Source organism: Pinus tabuliformis, chromosome 7 (assembly GCF_031772625.1).
Source record: "Pinus tabuliformis cultivar Carrire ecotype Pingquan chromosome 7, CPIR1, whole genome shotgun sequence".
Lineage (NCBI taxonomy): Eukaryota > Viridiplantae > Streptophyta > Pinopsida > Pinales > Pinaceae > Pinus > Pinus tabuliformis.
Genome location: NC_142293.1, coordinates 1669282221 through 1669308463, shown reverse-complemented (window position 1 = coordinate 1669308463; position 26243 = coordinate 1669282221).

Below are 26243 nucleotides of genomic sequence, written 5' to 3'. Positions count from 1 at the left end.
TATGAAACCAGCTCACAAAAGATAGAAAAGATAGATCAACACCTTAGAATTTAGCCTCTTCGAGGGGGCAACCTCCTTTGCATTACATAAATGAACAATTCTTTGATGATTCAAATGACAAAACCTCCTTTCTATATATAGGAGTCTAAGGAGTCACAATATAACCCAGCCGACCTAACAATAATAATATAAAGGCACAAAAATAACAATAGAGGGATTCTATGGGGCATAGTAATAACAATATGGGGACAATAGGGGCACAACAATATTAATAAGGGATACAACTACAATAGTAATGGGGTAATCACTAGTATTATAGGGACCTAACATGTCCCTCTCCTTCAAAAAAGTGTTGTCCTCAATGCTTGAGTAGTTCTAGATGCTTCTGTATAAAATTCTCATCCTCCCAGAGGGAATCTTCAGTGGATAAGTTCTTCCACTTGATGAGATACTCCAAAATTGATCGATTTCGTAGCTGTCGAGTTCTTGTTTCTGTGACTGCTTCTGGTTCCAATATAATTTTTCCTTCCTCGTCAAGTTTTGGCAATATTGTTTGAACTGGGAGCTTGTCGCCTATAACCTTCTTTAAACATGAAACACGGAAAACTGGGTGCACTCGAGAAGCTGCAGGAAGCTCCAATTTGTATGCCATAGTACCAATCTTTTGCAACACCTTGTACAGACCATAATACTTTGGTGATAATTTATTATCCTTCTTAGCTTGCTTGAGGGACATTTGTTTATATGGTTGTAGCCGTAGGAATACCCAGTCACCTACATCAAAACTTCTTTTGCTACGATGTTGGTCTACCTGTTGTTTCATTCTATTCTGCACCAACACGAGGTTATGCTTTAAGAGTTGGAGGACTTGTTTTTGATGCTCGATGTGATGTTCCACTACTTGAACCTTAGAATTTTATCTTAAATATGATGTGATGGATGGTGGCTGATGGTGAGCCCCAGTATTGTAGCAATAATGCTACAACTCCTGGAACTCCCTTCTTTAACTTTATCAACCCGGTAGTTCATAACACTTGGAAGCGACGGTGCTGTATGCACAAGTACTAGCTCTTGCCGCAGCTGTCACTTGGTCAGCTAGCACAAGTCCGCTAGGGGCTCAAGCCAACTTATATGAGCTCTTAGAAGAAGCTTTTTAACTGATGGACGAAAGCTAACTCAAAGGAAGCTAATCTACTTGCGGAAAGAAACTGAAAGCCAAAAAGAAACACAAACCCTAATTCTACCAGCTAGTCCTACTGATGCAAAGGAGAGAATGCAAACTACGAAAAGAGATGCTATTACTTCTAGGAAGGTAAAATGCATGTGTCTAAGTTATCACTATCTGAAGAAAACATCTTTTTGTATTTTTGTTTAAGTTATTAGAATTATCATGCATGTGCTTTTAACTATTTTTGACTGTGCAGAGGTGGATCAGGGAGGAGAAATGCTTGGGAAAGGTTGGGAAGGTTCAGAGAGGGTCTAAGGGGTCCCTAACACCCTTCCAGAGAGTCTCACAAAGTTTGGCTGCCAAGGAACCGTGTTTATGAGCTTCTACAGGAAGTCTGCAGGGGTTCTACAGGATGTTCAGAGATTTCTACAGGATGTTCTGAAAAGAGGATTTTGGAGCATGGATGGAGGGAAAAAGATGGAGGAATGAGTATGGAGGTGAAATAGGGGTGTGAAGAGGTCTAGGGCTTGGTGGATGAGGCTAAGGAGTGATTGGATTTGTTCAAGGGAGAGTGAAGCAATGTTGCACAAAAATTAGGGTTTTGGGAGCGAATGGCAAACGTGAAGCAAGGGTTCTAAGTAGAGGGTGGAGTGGATGGTGCTGATGGAGAATAAGCAGATGAAGGAGTGGTACAGGTGCTCTGCAAGTCGTTTTTCCAATCTGAACCAACAAAACTTGTAAATTCAAAGACCTAGTTACGTTGACCTAATTTGCTAGCTGTTAGTAAAGAGAATGAACAGAAGTGTGACCTGCAATGAAACCATGTATTTTAACTCATGCAAATAAGCAAATGAAAGTTTGAACTGGTAACCAACTTCTACACATGAAAATCAAACACTAGTGATTGCATGGCAAAGCAAAATCAGTGTTTTTGTGGGCAGCAAAGTCATCCTAGTCACAACTCCTGATCCCACTAAGGGAGAGGTGAAACCACAGATGTTTGTTGGCCCTATTCTTGAAGCTTTTTTTGTTAACAACCTATCAACTAAATCTGAGCATGAAAAGCTATTTTACACATAAAAACACAAACTAAATAACAAAACAAGAGTTAGATCTAAATAGCATATTTTATTCTAAGAATGCAGCAAAAACACATAAAGATAATCAAAGGAGGTATTGGGCGCTTGAGATGGGCCCAACCCCAAGAGCTACAGCCTCCTAAGAGAGATTTAGAGCTGGTGCAAAGCTGGATTCATATTTATTAATCAAGAATGAAGAGTTACATCAAAACTGTCCACAAGGAGAGCTTGAGCATGAGCTGAAAGCAAAGCTAATCTATTGCATAAAAATCGAACTACAAACTAGCTAACTAATGGCTAAAACAAAATGACTAACTGGCTAACCAAATTGACTAACTGAAATGAGGTCTTGAGCCCTCTTATTTATACAATTTGAGGACCCAACAGTCCTCCTAAAATTTAGGGACTTGGCTGCCCAAGACTTGTAGTTAACAGCAGTCCAACTTGACTTGCTTGGCTGCCCTTGAGCTGATTGATTCGGTGGCCCTTGAACTCCGAGCTGATGGTGGAGAATTCGAGGTAAGGGCCCATAAATGAGGGGGACACCTTCCTACAAATCCTCTAGCTTGTTCTCCCACGAATTTGACTGCCAAGTGCTCATTAAGACCTTCAATTTTGTCTCCAAGTTGACCAAAAAGGCTACACAAAGCACCCATTAGACTTGTTGGCATAATGACTAACCAAATTCACTCTATTAACATAAAAATAATCAAAAACATGCAATAAACCAATGAGAATGGTGGATTAAGTCAACTTAGGAGGTTGAATGAGCCCAAATAATTGTCCATTTTTGGGGCTCATCATCACCCCCCTACTGAAAGTGTTGCTCATCCTCTGAGCAACCAATCTCTCTCCTCATCTTTGATGGCCCTGGTGGCTTCTTTGGCTAACATCTCGGCCGATTCCTCCTTTGGCTTCCCTATTTTCAAACTTCCTGTAGAAACAGTTCGCTGGCTTCCTGTAGAAACAGTCCTCTGTCTTCCTGTAGAAACAGTCTGCTAACTGTTCTCTGTCTTCCTGTAGAAGCAGTCTTTGAGTCCATCACCTTGATTTGCTTCTCTCTAGGTGAAGTTTTTTAGCTTCCTCATTCATAGATGATGGACCCCTTTGAAGGAGACTCTTCCTTTTGTTTAGTTGTGGTGTCCTCAATTGTAATTGGCTCCTTTGACTGTGGCTAGGGTCTGCCAGCTTTTATCCACATGCTCCTTCTTGCCTTAAAGTACATGGAAGGCTCCCTTTTTTTTTTTTTTTTGCTTCCCTTTTTGCCTTGGAGATGTGCTTAGGGCATCTAGCACTGCTACCGCCTCCCTAGCCAAAATCTCAGGCGATTTCTCCCTTTGCTGCTCCGTTTCCAGACTTCCTGTAGAAGGTCCTGTGTCAACTGTTTTGGTCTGCGTGGCTGAGGGTGCCTTCTTCTTGAACTTTGCTGCTAGGCATGTTGAGAATACCCGTGTGACAGTGTCACATTTTTCATCATCATTCATCACTGCTTCATTGAGATCTTGATCTGTCTAGACAGATCTGAATATAGAGCCGAGATGTAACCCTTGTTATTTCTGCACTATATACACAGTCTTCTTTGTCCATCCGGGATACTGCGTTTCAGGTATGCCGAGCTTGTAATTGCTTCAGTGATAGATTTAGAGCTACTTTTCACACTAACCATATAACAGCCACAAAAAAAAAGTAGTTTATATGTGCACAGGTGAGCGTTACAGTGGTTTATCATTATCATGTGGAGCATTTGTTAATAGGAACCTTGGAAGAGAATGTGATGCAGCGCTATTTGAAAGAAATTCCGTGTATCCCACAAGCAAACCACCATTCTTGACCCACAGGCAGACTGGTTTTAATTGTCCCCACTTCAACCAAGCTAGTTCACCACCCTTTAAAATCTCATGCATGGAAATGGTATTTTTGAGCCTACCTTTCTTCAAGCTTCATTGTGTCCTGCTTGGCTGTGGGTGATTTTCTTTTCAGCTGGGCTGTGGCAGCCTTCATCTTCTCCCCCTTTCTGCTCTTCTTCCTCACTGTTAGAAGGACTGATATCTTTGGCCAAAACTCTTCATTTTTGTCCAATAGTTCAGTTCACCACATGACATAATCTCAATACGTTCATCCACCAATGGTCCTGGACACCCTTGCAAGTTAGCTATCACGACATCCTTCCCAGCAGCATATTTTCCTGTGTCTTCATTGCCATTCTCATCCAATGAGGATGTTGATGGTCCTTGCAAAACATCCTGCTGAGTAGCCTCTGTTACACATCTCCCTGCATGATCTTCATTTATTTCTCCCAATATTGGAATTGAAATAGGTTGTTTTGACTGTCCAGAATCAACATGTTTTTCTTGAAAAGATGCAATAACAGTTGTGTTGTGTCCAGCATCATTGTCTCTTGGATTTTCATTCATCCCACCTTGTCATGTACCCTCCATCTCTGTCAGACTGCTCCGGAAGGCTATGCTGTATTTCCTGTAGAAGACTTCACCCGTTTCCTGTAGAACGTGATTCTGCCTTTGGGTGAGCCCGATGCACTAGAGAAATTCGAAAACAAGTAGGAACTCAGCGGAGGACGATAGATTAAGCTGATTGTGGAAGCAGAGGATGTATTCTTTGAGTGAACATGATGCAAGTGCAAGTTGACTAACGGTCTTTGAATTTAAGCCGAGCGCTCAGTGATGTCTGCGTGATTTTTGGAGTGAGGTGGCACATACGTGTGCTGGCTTATGCGACTGTTTTGCAATCATGAATTGCAGTGGTCACTATTTGTTCTCTGCTTGAAATCTCATCGATTCAGTTGCACTGGAGTTAGACTGCCCATACTGTCTGTTTTTTGACTTTCACATGCATGGCTGACCCATGCATGCTGCGTGACTTGCTAGAGAACTGGACATCAAGTGAACCTTCCTAAATTCGTGGCTTAATTCCATCACTCCATTCATTCATGCAGTTCTTGAATTAGATTCATGCAATAGAGGAATAGTTTTTGTCACGTACCTGAAGCCAAACGGCTGCTTGTGAAGCTTCTTGCTGCTGCATGCTCTGATTCTGCTGCTGCATGCTTGGATCCTTTGATTGCATGAGGCTTGGCTAATGATTTTTTATTGCTTTTCCTTGTGCAGGTGTCCTCTAGCCGGATCTGAGCTGCATGCAATCGTTTCCACGTTCAACTCTTCCCGTTCAAGCTGCTGCTGCTGCATGGTCACAAAACCAGAACTTATTTTTGCCATTTCTCCCAAACGGTAGATCGGATTGATCTGAAACTCGGTGAGCATGTTCCTATCATCATTATTCATCTCCCATAGCAAAATCGTGATCAATGGATGCACGGATTTCTAGAAAAATGGAAAATTGCTGAAGATTTCAGAGCTCGATTTCTCGGAAACCGTGCCTCGGAATCGGCTGAAACTGCTAGGGTAGGCTACTATCACCCATGTGCATCTCCCCATGAAATAGGTTTTAAAATGGATGCACGGATATGGAGAAAACGCAAAAATGGCTGATGGTGATGGAGGCTTATTTCTTGGAAACCGTGCACCGGAATTGGCTGAAACTACTCAAGCATGTTGCCATCACCCTTGTACAATTCCCCATAAAACGGTTTGTCAAATGGATGCATGGTTTTCAAGTTATGGCAAAAACAAATTTTGTTCTATGGATTTTTGCCTCAAGGCTTTTTGCAAATGTTTGCATGGAAGGAAAAACTGAGCTTGGGCTATGATGCAGGTATGGAGATGATGGAGGAGGAGTTTGAAAAGTGCAGGATGCTTCTGAACCCTTGAGGAAGCTACCACGCTCGCCAAACCACTTTTTGAAATCCATGACTAGTTTTCCACAATTTCTACAGGAAGTTCCTGTAGAAGCACAATGAGAAGCACAATGAGGTGGAAAAAATGATGGAGAAAGGCAAGGGATGGCCACACAAGTGCTTGCAGGTCTAATCAACAGATTCCCACCATTAGATTCACTTTTGAAATTGGATTTGGCTCGTCCAAAGGTTCTACAGGATGTTTCCTGTAGAAATACAGAGCTTCCTGTAGAAGGCACAAAAAAGATTCCTTTAACCTTGATTTGAGTGCTCCTCCTGTCATGAAACGTCCTTCTTGCAACCTGCAATGTCATTGCTGCAACATGAAATTATTCAATGGAGATTAGCTTTATTTTTCTTTTTCTTTTTCTCTTTTTTTTTTGAAAAACAACTAGGGCACCTCATGGAGGTTTTCACCCTAATTGCCTGCCTTGGGCACCTCCAAGGGAGGTTTTCACCCAAAGATCTTATTCTCTTTTCTCTTTTTTTTCAACCCATTGACCGCCTCATGGAGGTTTTCAATCAATGAGCCAATCTAAGGCGCCTCCGAGGAGGTTTTCACCTTAGATTTCTATTTTCCTCTTTTTTCATTTTTTTTTTCTTTTTCTTTTTTCTCTTTTTTCTTTTTTCTTTTTTTTTCTACCCTACCCTACTTGAAAAACAAACTCATTTTCAAGTATAAGAATACTTCCAATGGAGCCATGTGCACATCGAGATTAGAGAAAAAATGATGTGAAGGCTCGAAATGCATGCTTGGACAACTATCCAGATCTCAGAGACCAAATGATCTGACTTTGAAGGGATCAAACATAGCTGAGGAAGAGAGTACTGCTGCAACTTAGTGACTGTCTGAAACCATATCTCAATATAGCTTTCATATCCTTGGTTCTTTTGCTGATCTGGATCATTCTTCATGTCACCTTCTATCATGACCTTCTGATCTTCCTCTTTTTGTTGATCTTTCTCTTGAATACATGGAAGATTTGATGGTAACCATGAGGGAACTTTCTCCATCTCTGATTCTGATCTCTTCTCTTCATCAAGTGCAGCCCATGGTTCTTTGATCTTTTCTTTTGGATCTTCTTTTTCCTTTGGTCCTTCAATGCTTTCAAGATGATCTCTTTTTTGCAACACTCTTCCTGAGCTTCGGTGAAGATCATTGGGCTCAAGAGGAGTTGTTTGGATATGTTGTGCCTCAGATTTGCAATGGGGTTGAGCTGCTCCATTGTGTGGTTTTGGAAATGGTGGTACGGGTAAGTGAGTGGAGGTGTGAAATTGAGATGGAGATGGATGGCATTGTGGTTGGGTAGGCATTTGGGGTTGCCTTGGTGGAGGAGGAGGCGATGGTTGTGGATGAGCAGGTGGTGGAGGAAAATGAGCGGGATGAGAGTTGTACTGGGGCCTCCACTCCTGATAAGGTGCATTCCACTGAGGCTGTGGCTGAGCATAAGAGTGAAATGAATGAGCAACTGGTAGGGCATAATATGGATCTGTGAAGGAACAAGGAGGATATGACCAAGGAGGAGGTGTAGACCAGAAAGGATGAGCAGGGGGACCCCAAGAAGGCATGAAAGTGGCTTGATAAGGGTCATAATAGGTCTCGGATGTCCCTTGCACTTCCTGCTAATAAGATCTAGGTTCATGTGGCCAACTTTGGTTCATGTAATAGAGTGATTCAGTGGCTCCTTTGGCTCTCTGATATGCAGCTTTGAATCTGGGTAAGTAAGGGCACTGATCTGTAGGATGGTATTCTTCACAGATGAAACACACTTCTAGGGAGTGCATTGGACATTCGTTCCTAGGATGCTTTCTAGTGCACCTGGGACAAAAGATGACCAAAGCCCTCTTGGCTTCTTCTTGCTTCCTTTGGATCCGCAAGGTATCCAGTTGCATGGCAAGAAACTGCCTCATATCACTCTTGAAATCTTTGATCTGATTTTCAAATTCATCTTTGGACAAGATGTTGCTCCCAACATCTCTACCTGTAGCCATTTGCTCCAGAGGAATGTTTTCTTCTTCTTCTCCCCTAGAGGTTCTTCAGATATGTCTTGATGTCCACCCAGGGGTTCTTCAATCACAGCCATCGAAGAAGAGAGAATCTTGGCTGTGTGAAGCAGTGGGGGTGTTGTGCAATCATTTTTCTAACTTATCTCTACTCCTACAAGGCATGAAATGAAATCTTTTTGGTTGATTTTTGCTTTTTTCTACTTCTACATGCAAAACTGAAAAAATTGAACTGCAACTAACTATCTTGCTAAAATGAAAATGCGGAATTGAAATGAAAGAAGGAAAGGACTAATCTATTTTGCTCAAATGAAATTGCAGGAATGAAATGCTAGGCTACGCTTGCAGAATTGAAATGCTAATCTACGCTTGTAGAAATGAAATTGTGGAATTGAAATGCTAATCTATGAAAGCAGGAAATGCTAATCTATGAAAGCGAAATGCTAATCTATGAAAGCGGGAAATGCTAATCTACTTTTGCATAAATGAAATTGCATAATGGAAATGAAATAAACTACTTAGCAGAAGATTGTAGTAGAAAATAGAAGAAAAGCGACAATCACCAATACTCTGACGCTTCCCCGGCAACGGCGCCAAAAAGATGGTGAGCCCCAGTATTGTAGCAATAATGCTACAACTCCTGGAACTCCCTTCTTTAACTTTATCAACCCGGTAGTTCGTAACAAACTTGGAAGCGACGGTGCTGTATGCACAAGTACTAGCTCTTGCCGCAGCTGTCACTTGGTCAGCTGGCACAAGTCCGCTAGGGGCTCAAGCCAACTTCTATGAGCTCTTAGAAGAAGCTTTTTAACTGATGGATGAAAGCTAACTCAAAGGAAGCTAATCTACTTGTGGAAAGAAACTGAAAGCCAAAAAGAAACACAAACCCTAACAAACCCTAATTCTACCAGCTAGTCCTACTGATGCAAAGGAGAGAATGCAAACTACAAAAAGAGATGCTATTACTTCTAGGAAGGTAAAATGCATGTGTCTAAGTTATCACTATCTGAAGAAAACATCTTTTTGTATTTTTGTTTAAGTTATTAGAATTATCATGCATGTGCTTTTAACTATTTTTGACTGTGCAGAGGTGGATCAGGGAGGAGAAATGCTTGGGAAAGGTTGGGAAGGTTCAGAGAGGGTCTAAGGGGTCCCTAACACCCTTCCAGAGAGTCTCACAAAGTTTGGCTGCCAAGGAACCATGTTTAGGAGCTTCTACAGGAAGTCTGCAGGGGTTCTACAGGATGTTCAGAGATTTCTACAGGATGTTCTAAAAAGAGGATTTTGGAGCATGGATGGAGGGAAAAAGATGGAGGAATGAGTATGGAGGTGAAATAGGGGTGTGAAGAGGTCTAGGGCTTGGTGGATGAGGCTAAGGAGTGATTGGATTTGTTCAAGGGAGAGTGAAGCAATGTTGCACAAAAATTAGGGTTTTGGGAGCGAATGGCAAACGTGAAGCAAGGGTTCTAAGTAGAGGGTGGAGTGGATGGTGCTGATGGAGAATAAGCAAATGAAGGAGTGGTACAGGTGCTCTGCAAGTCGTTTTTCCAATCTGAACCAACAAAACTTGTAAATTCAAAGACCTAGTTACGTTGACCTAATTCGCTAGCTGTTAGTAAAGAGAATGAACAGAAGTGTGACCTGCAATGAAACCATGTATTTTAACTCATGCAAATAAGCAAATGAAAGTTTGAACTGGTAACCAACTTCTACACATGAAAATCAAACACTAGTGATTGCATGGCAAAGCAAAATCAGTGTTTTTGTGGGCAGCAAAGTCATCCTAGTCACAACTCCTGATCCCACTAAGGGAGAGGTGAAACCACAGATGTTTGTTGCCCCTTTTCTTGAAGCTTTTTCTGTTAACAACCTATCAACTAAATCTGAGCATGAAAAACTATTTTACACATAAAAACACAAACTAAATAACAAAACAAGAGTTAGATCTAAATAGCAGATTTTATTCTAAGAATGCAGCAAAAACACATAAAGATAATCAAAGGAGGTATTCGGCGCTTGAGATGGGCCCAACCCCAAGAGCTACAGCCTCCTAAGAGAGATTTAGAGCTGGTGCAAAGCTGGATTCATCTTTATTAATCAAGAATGAAGAGTTACATCAAAACTGTCCACAAGGAGAGCTTGAGCATGAGATGAAAGCAAAGCTAATCTATTGCATAAAAATCGAACTACAAACTAGCTAACTAATGGCTAAAACAAAATGACTAACTGGCTAACCAAATTGACTAACTGAAATGAGGTCTTGAGCCCTCTTATTTATACAATTTGAGGACCCAAGAGTCCTCCTAAAATTTAGGGACTTGGCTGCCCAAGACTTGTAGTTAACAGCAATCCAACTTGACTTGCTTGGCTGCCCTTGAGCTGATTGATTCGGTGGCCCTTGAACTCCGAGCTGATGGTGGAGAATTCGAGGTAAGGGCCCATAAATGAGGGGGACACCTTCCTACAAATCCTCTAGCTTGTTCTCCCACGAATTTGGCTGCCATGTGCTCATTAAGACCTTCAATTTTGTCTCCAAGTTGACCAAAAAGGCTACACAAAGCACCCATTAGACTTGTTGGCATAATGACTAACCAAATTCACTCTATTAACATAAAAATAATCAAAAACATGCAATAAACCAATGAGAATGGTGGATTAAGTCAACTTAGGAGGTTGAATGAGCCCAAATAATTGTCCATTTTTGGGGCTCATCAGCTGATATCCATAAAGTGCCATAAATGGGGTCATTTTTGTTGCTGTATGGAAGGAAGTGTTATACCACCATTCAGCCAGAGGCAACCATTTTACCCATTGAGTCTATTTATCAGATACAAAGCAACGAAGATATCCTTCCAAACATTTGTTTACTATCTCAGTTTGCCCATCAGATTGAGGATGATAAGATAAGCTATGAGCTAACTGAGTATCGAGACAAGAAAATAATTATGTCCAAAAATTTCCAGTGAAAATGGGATCTCTGTCACTTACAATAATCTTTGGGTTTCCATGTAGCTTTTGAATTTTTTCCATAAATGCAGTAGAAACTGTATTGGCTTTAAATGGATGTGATAATGCACAAAAGTGTGCATACTTGGTAAGTCTGTCAACTACCACCATGATGACACTCTTTCCCTCACTTGGGTAAACCTGTGATAAAATCCATTGAAACCTCCTCCCAACATTGGCTTGGAATGGATAAAGGTTGTAATAGACCCAGGGTCTTAATTATTTCAACTTTATTTTGTTGGCAAACCAAACATTCTGCCACAAACTTTTGAATATCCGATTTAAGGCCATCCCAAAAAAGATCCTTCTTAACCCTGTGGTAAGTTTTTAAAAATCCTGAGTGCCCTCCTAAGGGAGAAGTGTGCAATTCCATAAGAATCTTTTGTTTGAGTTGGGAATTCTTACAGAGGTATAAGCGATCTTTATACCATAATGAATCATTTTGCCAGCTAAATGTATCATATGTACTAGAATCTTGTTGTAACTTTCAAATAAGTGCCCACACTTCTTCATCATTCTTCCATTCCTCCCTTGCTTCATTTATCAAATTTGGTTGGATAATAGAAATGGCGCACAACAATGCTTCCACATCCTCATCCTTTCTTGAGAGTGCATCTGCTAGCACATTTTGCTTCCCTTTCTTGTAGATGATTTCAAAGTCATAACCCAACATCTTTGTGACCCACTTTTGTTGCTCTTCAGAGGATAATATTTGTTCTAAAAAGTATTTAAGGCTATCATGATCCGTTTTTACCTTGAAGTGTCTTCCCATTAGGTAGGGTCGCCATTTCTTAAGTGCATGTAGTATGCCAACATTTCCTTCTCATAAATAGCTTTGTGTAAAAACTTTCCCTTGGTTGGACGACTTTCAAAAGAAATTGGTCTTTCATCTTGCATTAAAATAGCACCAATTCCATTTCCTGAAGCATCACATTCCACAATAAAGGTTTTTGTGAAGTCTGGTGTAGCTAAGATTGGTGCTTGGCACATTGCCTCTTTAAGATTTTCGAAGGCCTTTGTTGCTTCTAGAGTCCATGAAAATGCATCTTTCTTCAATAATGTTGTTAGAGGTGCTGCTATTCTCCCATAATTCTTAACAAACTTGCGATAATACCCTGTCAACCCGAGAAATCCTTGTAGATGCTTTATGGATGTGGGGATTTTCCATTCCTTAATGACTTTAATTTTGCTAGGGTCTACCTTAATTCCTTCATGAGATACAATATGACCCAGATATTCCACCTCTTGTACTCCAAAGAAACATTTGGATCTTTTTGCATATAATTGTTTCTCCTCCAATAGTTGTAGCACCCTGTCAACATGTTCAACATGATCCTTCCAAGACTTGCTGTAGATTAGTATATCATCAAAAAATACTAACACAAATTTTCTAAGGAAGGGTTTGAAAATGGAATTTATCAAATCTTGAAATGTAGAAGGTGCATTGGTAAGGCCAAAAGGCATGACCAAAAATTCATAATGACCCTCATGAGTTCTAAATGTTGTTTTCAGAATGTCTTCAGTCTTCATTTTGATTTGATGATATCCTGAACGAAGATCCAACTTGGTGAAGTAAATTGATCCATGCAATTCATCCAATAATTCATCAATGACAGGATTGGGAAACTTATCTTTAATAGCGAGCTTGTTGAGCTCCCTATATCCGGACACATGCGCCATTATCCATCCTTCTTGTGCACCAATACTACTGGAGCAGAGAAAGAACTTTGACTAGGTGGAATTATCCCAGCCTCTAGCATTTCTGCAACCATACGTTCAATTTCACTCTTTTGGGCATAGGGATATATGTATGGCCTGATGTTTGGAGGAACACTTCCTGGAATCAAATGAATAGCATGATCATGATCACTAATAGGTGGGAGACCTTTGGGAGTATCAAATACCTTGGAATGATTGTCCAAGACTTTTTGGAGATCTAGATAAATAGATGATTTCGATGTGGAAACATCTAGCGAACATAATTGTGGAATTACACCTCTTTGTTCCTTTTTTAGAAGCTTTTTCATACCGTTAGAGCTGATTATCTTTCCCGGTTTCCCTGCAATACCCCTTAATTCAACTTCCTTTCCTTCTGCAAAAAATTTAATGAAAATTTCTTGAAAATTAAAAGCTATTGTACCCAAGGATTGTAGCCATTGGACTCCTAGTACAACATCAACATCTCCATTGGAATGGAAAGCATTGGGCTAGTCAATACATATTCTCCCATGGATAGCTTGATATTATGGCACTTTCGAGAGCAACTTATTGTTCCTCCATTTGCAACCATCACTTGACACTCTGGTGCTGGATATAGGAAGCAATTTAATTCTTTTTCTACCTTACAATGAATAAAATTGTGGGTACTTCCTGAATCAATCAATTTTTCTTCTTGATTTGTCCTTCTAACTTGATGGTTTGAGGAGTGGTAATTCTAGCCAATTCATTACAAGATATGGTTGGATTCATTTCTTCTTTATCTCGACTTTGTTCCTAGAGTATATCCTCTTCTTTTGACCTTTCTTGCTCCTTTTCTTCTTCCTCTTCACAATCTATGTAGAATAATTTCTTCTCAGCACACTTATGACCTTTAGTGTATTTGCTATCACAACTATAACAAAGCCCTTTTGCTCTTTTTTCTTCCAATTTTTGTGGTGTCAACCTTATAGGTTGTGGAAGACTAGGGGAAAAAACACTTCCATCTTTATAGTTGTGAGTGGTATGCTTCCTGGTTGCCATAATTTTGCTTTCCATTTTTCTTGCTAACCTAAATTCCTTCTCTAATGAATCATGTTCCCAAAGGTGAACATCATGTTGGATATTATCCTTTAAAGTCCATATGAACACATCAATCCTATGCTCCTCTAGAATATTTTTTACCCTTATGTTCAATTTTTGGAACTCCTCAATGTGCTCCATTATTGAACCCTTTTGTTTGAGACTTATCAGTTGGCTAAAAAAAGTGTTTCTTTTTGTATCCTCATAATGTGCTGTCAATTCTTCCGTAAAAATTGCCCAAGTGATAATTTGTTTATGAGAGCAAAGCCATTGATACCATACAAACTGATTTTGTTCCAAATATAAAGTTGCAATACGTACCTTTTGTGTGTTTTGCACATTATTGATATCAAAAAATTGCTCCATCTGTAATATCCATGTTGCCTGATCCTTGCCATCAAACTTCCTCATATCGATTTTTGGAATATGGTGGGTCTTCGATCCAACATTAGAGTCTATGAAATCATGATTAACATTTCTTTTGTTCGCATCATGAGTTTCCTTTACTACCATTTCACCATTAGTAAGTATTTCTTGTAGAAAATTTGTCAAATCTATCTTCAAATCGTCAATCTTATTATTATATTAGGAGGTTGATAACATTTTATAATTGACAAGAGAAACTTTTATATAAGACTTATATTATGTTTAAATTTATTCTTTTAACAATCAAAACCTGTTATAAAATATAAATTATAGATGTCTATTAGTAATCTTTAGTGTTTTATACTAATTTACAGTTATCTTAATCGAGGGTAATAAATTATTCAAAAATAAATCTCATATAAAGTTATATAATGGCATTCCTGCGATGGGGGTGATTGGACAGTGGTACAAGAGGTGCCAAAGCAGCCCTCGGGACCTGCTCCAGCTCCATGCGCTTCATAACTGCACACTCATGCAAAATTAATGCATTCAATACACATGTATGTGGGAGGCTCCTACCATGTTTATAATTGCAGGCTGGTCATGGAGGTAGTTTAGTGTGGAAGCTTGGGAGATGAGTTTTGGTAAGCAGGGAGTGTGGGTTTGTATCCATGGTGGCTCCCCGCAATTTCGACCTTGGCTGAGAGGTGACGTGGGGGATCAAAGTCTTGTGGTGTGGTCTAGGGTTCATTGCTTGCTTTGCCCTTGGGACACGGGGATGCGAAAAGGCGTGGAGTTGAGCAGCCACCAAGCTATACCCTTTTGCTGGTTTGAGCAGAAGGAATTTGTCTCATCGGGCCTTCTTCCCTACATGTGGGATAAGGAGTGTGAGTCTATTTGTCTCTCTATATGGTGGTTAGTCTAGAACATTGCTAATCTAGTGGTTCTCAAGCAATAATGAGTGGGTTCTAAGTGGCCGATATCTGGAATTACTTGGTGTAAGACTACCCTCGAGGTGCTTGACGCATATTTTGTGTGGAACTATAGATTGAATTGCACCTGGGGTGTCTGCGAAGAAAGAGGTTAAGGCCATCCAGTGTGGATCACATCTTGTTTTCCTTATTCCTGTCAAAGGCTGGTGAGCGGTGTGTGGGTTAAGGAGTTTGAGCCTACCAATTTTGTAGGGTGGTTTACTTAGAACCTCGCCCATCTGGTCGTGCTCGGGTGTGAATTTGTGCGATCTATGTGGTTGTCCTCTCAAATTATTTGGTGTAAATCTGACCTTGGTGTGACTGAGGCGCACACTGTGTGCCTTTACATGTTGAAATGCACTTCGGGTGGTTGCGGCAAAGGGGGTGGAGGCCACCCAGTTGGTTAGTGGCTTGTTTATCACAACCTTGCAGGAGGGTGGTGAATGGTCCGATGCAACAGTCTCCTCAGGGGTGGTTCAACAACCTAGGTATCAGTTATTGTTATTGCAGGTGTCCTTCTTTTCGAGAAGCCTTCCCCTTCTCTCTGGTTAATTTTCCTCTTCTCTCAATGCCCCATAAACGGGGTCGACCCTGTCATGGGGGTGGGAAATAACAGCTGGAGAGGCATCCTGAGCCTGGACATAGTGTATCCTCGGCCAATCCTAGTAGTCACGACACTGGGGAAAGAAAGATTGTATCTCTAGTTCGTTCGCATGGCCAAGTGGTAGCTTCGGTCACTCTAGAATATCTTGCAGGGAAACTTCATCAAATCCAAATCAATATGGATATCCTCTGGGATCAAAGGTATGAAGACAAGAATGAGAAAATGGCCTATTTCCAGAACATCTAGTATAGTCAGAATGAGATATTGGGGCAGTTGGATAGTCTTCGGCATCAGCATCATCGTACGAACAACCACCTTTGTAGTCTGGGAGCTAGTATGGAGCATATTGACTTCCATATCCATGATCGTGTCCATTTCTTCATTGTTCCTCTTGTACTTCCTCCTCACCCGCCACCTCGATATGATGCTGTCAGTTATGGTTTTCTTTTTGTTTATGTCAGTTATGTGTAGGCTTGAACGCCCTTCGGAAATAATGTATGTTAGTTTTCCTTTTTGGTATGTCCCAGCCCCCACTCTCAAAAATTTTGGTTGGAATGAGAGAGTGGAGGCTGTGATGATAATCTTTGTAAGTTGTATTTTATTGAAAATCTAATGAAATCATTTTTGACTAACAAAAAAAAGCTATATAATGACAATAATCAATGCTTGATACTATTATTAACCTATATTTTAGTTATATTTTGATATTATGGAAACAATTCTATCTAGATTGATTCCTTATAGTAAGTTTAGGAGATAACACCATTTTAGAGTGTCAGATCTATAAACTAATGAATGGAATAATACCAATTTTTGTGATTGTTATCATTTACAATAATTTCAATTTTTTTTTTTTTTTTAAAGAAATACACATGTATATCATATCCTTTTCATCAAAGTATACATTTATCCCATTGAAATCATGGAAATGATATCTTATATATAAGAAGAGGTTTCCTACAATTGCTTTTAACTCTAGCCATAACCACTTTCAACTCAAGTGGGGATGGCATAAGGTTGAGTAACCTTGGCTAGACCATTGGGAGATAAAGGAGGAGATAATTTTGCAGAATAAATATATTAATATTTAGGATATTATTACATGAAAAATTAATTATTGTTAAATAGATGGGTGATAAATTGCTAGAGGGTAAAAGGAAATGAATATATTATATTTAGGGTGATAAACCCAAATCTTGAAAAATAGAAGTATTTAGAATTTGTTTTGAGTAGTGTAAAGAAGAAAAAAAACAATTTTTAAAATAAGAACATTCTTTTATAATCTCCGTAGTGAAACTAGTGTAACTAGTAAATTCCAAAAACACCATGGGAGGAAACTGTTTTTCCCCTTTGTAATGGTAAGAGGGTTGGATATGAAAATCACTAAGTTCTCTTAAATTTCATGTCTCATATTAAGATTGGATCTAAATTTCAAAATATATGTGACACTACTAGGTTGGAGCATGGTATTGGCATTGAATTCAACCCTATAGCCATTCATGTTGGCATTGATGTGAACAAGCCTAGTGAGATTTTGATGATGATCTATTGGCTGATAGAGGTGTAATGAGGTTCTAGAGGTGATTAATGATGATATATTATAGGTGGTTCCTAATCCAAGAAAGGAATTTTAATTTTTACCCATTTAAGTGTACAAACATTGTTTCATAATGGTAAACCAATGTTTGCAATTTAGATGGTATAGATTTTCTTTGGAAAATATGCGTCTGCAACCCAGATTAAGCATGAAGAATAAGTGTTTGTGCTTTTAAGTGTCCAAAATGAGTTTCATGAGCCTTAAACCTCGAAGGATAGATCTAGTTCATTAATGTTCATATCCCTTTGGTCATTATCATGATGAGAAAATATTAATTACAGGTTATGGAGAGGGAAACCTTCAATATACTTTGACTTTGATTTGGTTTTCACTAATTGATTGAATGATTATGCCTAATGTAAACAAAATTTTTGTGGAACTCATTAACTAATTAATTATGGCATTAGTGGAAGTGATCTAGACAAATGATAGATTCAGTTATTGATCCTTGAATTAGTCCAAAGCAATATTGCATGGAAATGGTCCAAGAGGTTGAGCACATTACTTTGGACCATTGATTGAGGTGTAGACCACCATAGTTACATATTATTTCATGGATGGATGCATTGAATTGGTCGTTATGGAATTGATCATGGTCCATATTGATTTGGTCCTATTGAAATACCATTGAAAGAGGTCAAGGTTTTTTCCCATGGTAAATGTCAAGTTGAATTGGTTAACTCTACAAAATTCATGTATAAATACACAGTGTGATCAAACATTTGTGGTGTGCATTTGAGTTATCTCATGAGTGTTCATTCAGTGTTCTAGCATTGGCATAGACATGAGTTGGTTTTTTCTTTTCTTTATTTTTTATAGTATAGGTTCAAATGAACTTTCATCATTGATGGATCATAAATCTCTATTATAGAAGTGTTAATTAATCTTGAGCATAAATCTAATTATTATTTTCTAGATCTGTGTATGGATAATAGATCTCTATTATAGAAGCATTAATCAATCTTGAGTGTAGATAGTCTGGTGTTTGTCAATGATGGGAAAAGTTAAAGACAATTTGGAAAGTGTGATTTAGAATATCTTGTACACATAGCCTAAAAGTGGGGGGGGGGTGATTAACAAGAGACATGTATCATTTAGACTGTAGAAGCAATGTTGTGGTATCCACATGTCAGAATTAATTCCTTGAGTCAGTCTTCAAAGGTTAATGTGATGAGGAAATGGAATGGTAAGTCATGTAGCTAAGAGAGAATGGTATACTTGACCACATCTATAGCATACAAGAAAGAAAACATACCCCTATAATATAATAATTCTAGCGACATTGTGATTTATCGTTGATTGAATATCAAAATGCTATTGGTGTGAATGTGTTAGGTCCCTATAATACTAGTGATTCCCCCATTACTATTGTCATTGTAGCCCTCATTTTTATTGTTGTGCCCCTATTGTCCCAAGTTGTTATTATTGTGCCCCATGGAAGCTCACTATTGTTATTGTTGTGCCCCTATTTTCCCCGTATTGTTATTATTGTGCCCCATAGAAGCCCACTATTATTATTGTTGTGCCCTTATATTATTATTGTTATGTTGGCTTTGATTATATTGTGACCCCTTAGACTCCTATATCTCCTATATATAGAAAGGAGGTTTTGTCATTTGTATCATCCAAGAATTGTTATTTTATGTAATTTAAAGGAGGTTTCCCCCTCGAATAGGCTGAGTTTGAAGTCGTTGATCTATCTTTTCTTCTATTGTGTGAGTTGGCTGCATAACATTTGGTATCAAAGCTTTGGTTTCTAGGGTTCACTGCTCCAAACAGATCATCATGGAATTTTCCCTATAATTTTTTTATACGACGTTTTAGAAGTTGAAATTAAAACCCATTTGAACCAAAATATCGATGCACCTCAGGTCCAAATTTCAGATATTTTATCGCTATATTTTTCGGAGATATGATCCAAGGAAGTTAGGGTTTTTGTACGCTCCTAAATTACATCCAAAACAAGCGACCTTGGGAAAATCGTCATAACTTTCTCTCTGAGAATTAGATAGAAATTTCTTAAGAAGTTACGCAAAGAAGACGATTTGTAGTTTTCTTTGTATCATTTTCAGGTCCGAAGGTCGAAACAATGACACGTGGTAGGTCATACAAGTTCCTATTGAACCAGTCTATAATCAGGTCATCGTAGGAGATTTGGCATAACTATTTCTTGAAGAATCCAATATTGATCAGACTGGTGGGGTTAGAAAGAGGACTCATAGATCTACCACAGGAAACGATTTCAGACCTTGGAGATCCTAAATTACAAAGATATGACAAATTCAATATTGAGCTCCTACAAAGCAAAAGAAGGTGTGTAGTTTTTTTTTTTAATTTTTGCATAAGTTTGGTTTGAAAAATTAGTTTGAAGTGATTCAAAGGGCATAGTGAGGCATAATTATCATTAATTGATGCCCCGAAGAAAGAAAATGGAAACACCTAGTAAGCAACCAGAAATCTCTACCATGACTCATGAAGAAGAGGAAGGCATGGAAGCTAATATGAATGGCGTGAAAGCTAAGATGGATGGCATGGAAGCTAATATGAATGGCGTGAAAGATAAGATGGATGGCATGGAAGCTAATATAAATGGCGTGAAAGCTAATATGGATGGTGTGGAAGTTAAGATGGATGGCATGGAAGCTAAGATGGATGGTATAGAAGAAAAACTTAAAGGTAACATGGAAGATTTGAAGATAGATTTGACAAAGTTGCTACAAGAAATGATTACTAATGGTGAAATGGTAGTAAAGGAAACTCATGATGATAACAAAATAAATGTTAATCATGATTTCAAAGACTCTAACATTGGATTGAAGACCCGCCATGTTCCAAAGATCGATATGAGGAAGTTTGATGGCAAGGATCCATAACATGGATACTATAGATGGAGCAATATTTCGATCTCCATAATGTGAAAAAAACACAAAAGGTACGCATTGAAACTTTATATTTGGAACCAAATCAGTTTGTATGGTATTGATGCCTTTTCTCTCGTAAAAAAATTGTCACTTGGGCAATTTTTACGTAAGAAATGATAGCACATTATGAGGATACAAAAACAATACCTTTTTTAGCCAATTGATAAATCTCAAATAAAAGGGTTCAATGATGAAGCACATCGAGGACTTCCAAAAATTGAATACAAGGGTAAAAGATATTCTAGAGGAGCATATGATTGATGTGTTCATAGGGACTTTGAAGGATAACATGCAACATGAGGTTCGCCTTTGGGAACCTGATTCATTGGAGAAGGCATTCAGGTTGGCAAGAAAAATGGAAAGTAAAATTATGGCAACAAGGAAGCCTTCCACTCACAACTATCAAGATGGAAGTGTTGCTTCCCCTAGCCTTCCACAACCTACAAGGTTGACCCCACAACAATTGGAAGATAGAAGAGCAAAAGGGCTTTTTGTAGTTGTGATAGAAAATACACTAAAGGTCATAAGTGTGTTGAGAAGAAATTGTTTTACATAGATTGTGAAGAGGAGGAAGAAAAGGAACAAGAAACGTCAAAAGAAGAGGATATACACCAGGAACAAACCCTAGAGAAAGAAGAAATGAATCTGACCATATCTTGTAATGCATTGTCTGAAATTACCACTCCTTAAACTATCAAGATAGAAGGACATATCAATAAGAAAAAAGTAATAGTGTTGATTGATTCGGGTAATACCCATAATTTTATTCATTATAAGATAGCCAGGGAATTGAATTGCTTCCTAAATCCAGCACCAAAGTGACATCAAGTGATGGTTGCAATTGGAGGAACCATAAATTGCTCTGGAAAGTGCCATAATATCAAGCTATCCATGGGATAATATGTATTGAATATCCCAATGCTTTCCATTCCAATCGGTGGTGCGAACGTTGTACTAGGATTCCAATGGATACAATCTTTGGGTACGATAGATTTTAATTTTCAAGAACTTTTTTTGAATTTTTTTCGGAAGGAAAGGAAGTTGAATTAAGGGATATTACAGGGAAACTGAGAAAGATAATCAGCTCTAATGTGATGAAAAAGCTTCTAAAGAAAGAATAGCGAGGCGTAATTGCATAATTATGTTCGCTAGAGGTTCCCACATTGAAATCATCTATTTATCCAGATCTCCAAAAAGTCTTGGAAAATCATTCCAAGGTATTTGAGACTCCCAAAGGCCTCCCACGTATTCGTGAGCATGATCATGCTATTCATTTGATTCCAGGAACTTTTCCTCTAAACATCAAGCCTTACAAATATCCCTATGCCCAAAAGAGTGAAATTGAACATATGGTTGCAGAAATGCTAGAGGCTGGTATAATTCAACCTAGTCAAAGTTGTTCTTTCTCTGCTCCAGTAGTATTGGTGCACAAGAAGGATGGATCATGGTGCTTGTGTCCAGTTATAGGGATCTCAACAAGCTCACTATTAAAGATAATTTTCCCATTCCTGTCATTGATGAATTATTTGATGAATTGCATGGATCAATTTACTTCATTAATTTGGATCTTCTTTCAAGATATCATCAAATCATAATGAAGTCTGAAGACATTCCAAAAACAACATTTAGAACTCATGAGGGTCATTGTGAATTTTTGGTCATGCCTTTTGGCCTTACTAATGCACCTTCTACATTTCAAGGTTTGATGAATTCCATTTTTAAACGCTTCCTTAGAAAATTTGTGTTAGTATTTTCTGATGATATAATAATCTACAACAAGTCTTGGAAGGATCATGTTCAACATGTTGACAGGGTGCTCAAACTATTGGAGGAGAAACAATTATATAAAAAACCTCCAAATGTTTCTTTGGAGTAAAAGAGGTGGAATATCTAGGTCATATTGTATCTCATGCAGGTGTCAAGGTAGACCCTATCAAAATTAAATCCATTAAGGAATGGAAAATCCCGGCATCCATAAATCATATTCGAGAATTTCTCGGGTTGACAGGGTATTATTGCAGGTTTGTTAAGAATTATGGGAGAATAGAAGCACCTGTAACAACATTATTGAAGAAAGATGCATTTTCACGGACTCCAGAAGCAATGAAGTCCTTTGAACATCTTAAAGAGGTAATGTGCCAAGCACTGGCCTTAGCTATGCCAAAATTCACAAAAACCTTTATTTTGGAATGTGATGCCTCAGGAAATGGAATTGGTGCTATTTTAATGCAAGAATAAAGACCCATTGCTTTCGAAAGTCGTCCAATCAAAAGAAAGTATTTACACAAAGCTATTTATGAGAAGGAAATGTTGGTAATACTACATGCACTTAAGAAATGGCGACCCTACCTAATGGGAAGACACTTCAAGGTAAAAACAGATCATGGTAGTCTTAAATACTTTTTAGGACAAAGATTATCTTCAGAAGAGAAGAAAAAATGGGTCACAAAGATGTTGGGCTATTACTTTGAAATCGTCTACAAAAAGGGAAGCAAAATGTTGTGGCAAATGCACTCTCAAGAAAGGATGAGGATGTGGAAGCATTGCTTTGCGCCCTTTCTATTATCCAACCAGATTGGATAATCGAAGCAAGGGATGAATGGGAGAATGATGAAGAAGTGTGGACACTCATTCAAAAGTTACAACAATATATTAGTACATCTGATACATTTAGCTGGAAAAATGATTCGCTATGGTACAAATATTGCTTAAACCTTTGTAAGAATTCCCAAATCAAACAAAATATTCTTATGGAATCGCACACCTCTCCCTTAGGAGGGCACTCAAGATTTTTAAAAACTTACCACAAGGTCAAGAAGGATTTTTTTTGGGATGGCCTTAAATTTGATATTCAAAAGTTTGTGGTAGAATGTGGTGGAATGTTTGGTTTTCCAAAAAAATAAAGTTGAAACAATTAAGACCCTGAGTCTATTACAACCTTTGTCCATTCCAAGTCAACATTTGGAGGAGGTTTCAATGGATTTTATCATAGGTTTACCCTAGTTTGAAGGAAAGAGTGTCATCATGGTGGTAATTGATAGACTTACCAAGTATGAACACTTTTGTGAATTATCTCATCCATTTAAATCCAATACAGTTTCTATTGCATTTATGGAAACAATTCAAAAGCTACATGGAAACCTGAATATTATTGTAAGTGACAGAGATCCCATTTTCACTAGAAATTTTTGGATAGAATTATTTTCTTGTCTTGCTACTCAGTTAACTCATATCTCATCTTATCATCCTCAATCTAATGGGAAAACTGAGATATTAAACAAATGTTTGGAAGCATATATTCATTGCTTTGTATCTGATAAACCGACACAATGGGTCAAATGGTTGCCTATGGCTTAATGGTCGTATAACACTTCCTTCCATACGGCAGAAAAAATGACCCCATTTATGGCAGTTTATGGATATCATGCACCGTCCATCACATCATATTTAAGAGAAAATTCTAAGGTTCAAGCAGTGGAATATCACATTGAGCATTAACAACAAGTTCTCCAACTCTTAAAGGATAACCTCACTTTGGTGCAGAATAGAATGAAACAACAGGAAGATCAACATCGTAGCGAAAGAAGTTTTGATGTAGGTTACTGGGTATTTCTACAACTACAACTATATAAATAAATGTCCCTCAAGCAAGTTAAGAATTATAATAAATTATCACCAAAGTATTATGGTTTGTACAAGGTGTTGCAAAAATATTGGTACTATGGCATACAAATTGGAGCTTTATGTAGCTTAGCGAGTGCACCCAGTTTTCCATGTTTCATGCTTAAAGAAGGTTATAGGTGATAAGCTTCCAGTTCAAACAATATTGCCAGAACTTGACGAGGAAGGAAAAATCATTTTTGAACCCAAAATCAATCAATTTCGGAGTATCTCATCAAGTGGAAGAACTTCCCCGCTGAAGATTCCAAATGGGAGGATGATAATTTTATACAGAAGCATCACGAACTGCTCAAGCATTGATGAAAACACTTTTTTGAAGGAGAGGGGAATTTTAGGTCCCTATAATACTAGTGATTCCCTAATTACTATTGTCATTATAGCCCTTATTGTTATTGTTGTGCCCCTATTGTCCCTATATTGATATTATTGTGCCCCATAGAAGCCCACTATTGTTATTGTTGTGCCCTTATATTATTATTGTCATGCTAGCTTTGATTATATGGTGACCCCTTAGACTCCTATATATAGAAAGGAGGTTTCGTCATTTGTATCATCCAAGAATTGTTCATTTGTGTAATGTAAAGGAGGTTTCCCGCTTGAAGAGGCTGATTTTGAAGTTGTTGATCTATCTTTTCTTCTATTTTGTGACATGGTTGCATAACAAAATGGAAAATGTATTTTTGATATGCTTAGGAGTGTAATGCTATATTAAGAGGTTAAAGTGTGATCTAGTGATTTTGTAGCATAGGACAGAGTTATGAGAAAAGTCATGTGTTGGTAGTGTGTTAGAACATGAAGACCAAATGTATATCATAGAATTAGATCATTGTAAGCATATAATGCATGTATATTCTACATATGTGTGTGTGAACAAAGAATAAGGGGAATTGGATCGATTTGAAAGTGGACTGACATAGCATATAGTTTGAATGTTGGCGTAGTGGAGTCCTTTATTATGCCCAGGGACAAAGTATGGTTGTTGAGAAAGATCGAAGAAATGTGCCTGACTTAGCTTAGAACCAGAGCAACATGGTATTTAGTGAATAAAAAGGCTATCTAAGATGTATGCTTGTGTGGTATGTTATGTGGTTACTAAGGTTGATTTGTTGAGTAAAATATTGAACGTTGACAACATTATATGGTGTGATGACAATACCCTTTCAATCGATTTGTTGAACCAGAATATGTTAGTTTATGTTGTTGCTACAATGAAAGAGTCTTGTAGACTTCCTTGATTATATTGGAATAAACCTTTTTTTGTCTTATTTCACTACTAGGGTTCTTTAGCATGAGGTATTCCTCAGTGAGGTTGAGAGAAAAAATTTGTTGAGGTTGAAGTATGCTTTCACATATACATATTTTTGTCTTAGTTGTGTGCTATGATGACTAAGAGTTGATTGAATTGTTGATCAGTAAATTGTATGCTGCTATTAGGGTGGACTATGTTTGGGGAGACATGTTATTGGATATGAGAGATGCATGTATGCTAAAACTATCAATATGTGATCAAAATTTGAGGTGTTTCTTATGGACTTGAATGTTTGTGAGAGAGAATTGTGTATGGTTCAACAAGAGGTATTTCAATATGGTCCTAGGGTTTACATTGTTTACGTTGACAAAGATCTTGTATGTTGCTAAAAGTGAGTTATTTTTATTGATGAGAATCTTCAATGAGTTTGAGTGAGTTATTGTATGGTGCTAGGGTTTGAAAGTTAGATGGTTTGTGTCTTGATTAGAATCTGTTGTTTCTAAGGGAATTTTGGTTTGTGATGTTATGATTTCATCATATTTTTGGTATATATTAGTCGAGAGTGGTTTAGAGAGTGCTCTCGTGTTTGGTGATAGTATTGATTGCATGTTGTTGGTTTGAGAGTTTTGGGCAGAGTTTTTTTTATGAGTCAAAGTCTATTACAGAGTGTTGAGAGAAAATTTTGCATTCAGTGGTGTTGAGGTATTTTCAGTTGATGTTGTATTCAATTTGAGCAAAAGGTTATAAGAGGGTCCAGTCTAAAAATTGTGAAACATGGCCTATGGTGTTTGAGTTTGTTGCAAGTGGATCTAATATGAAACATTGTGAAATGAGGTCCACAAGTGTATGAGGGTTGGAGCCTTCAGTAAGGGACACTACTACATATGGGACAAATTTTGATGCTTTACTCTAACAGTACTGATAAAAATTTTCATACTGTCAGATTTTATTTGATTTTTTATTTTTTTTAAATCCCTGACCATAGTTGGATATTGGATTTTTTTCATA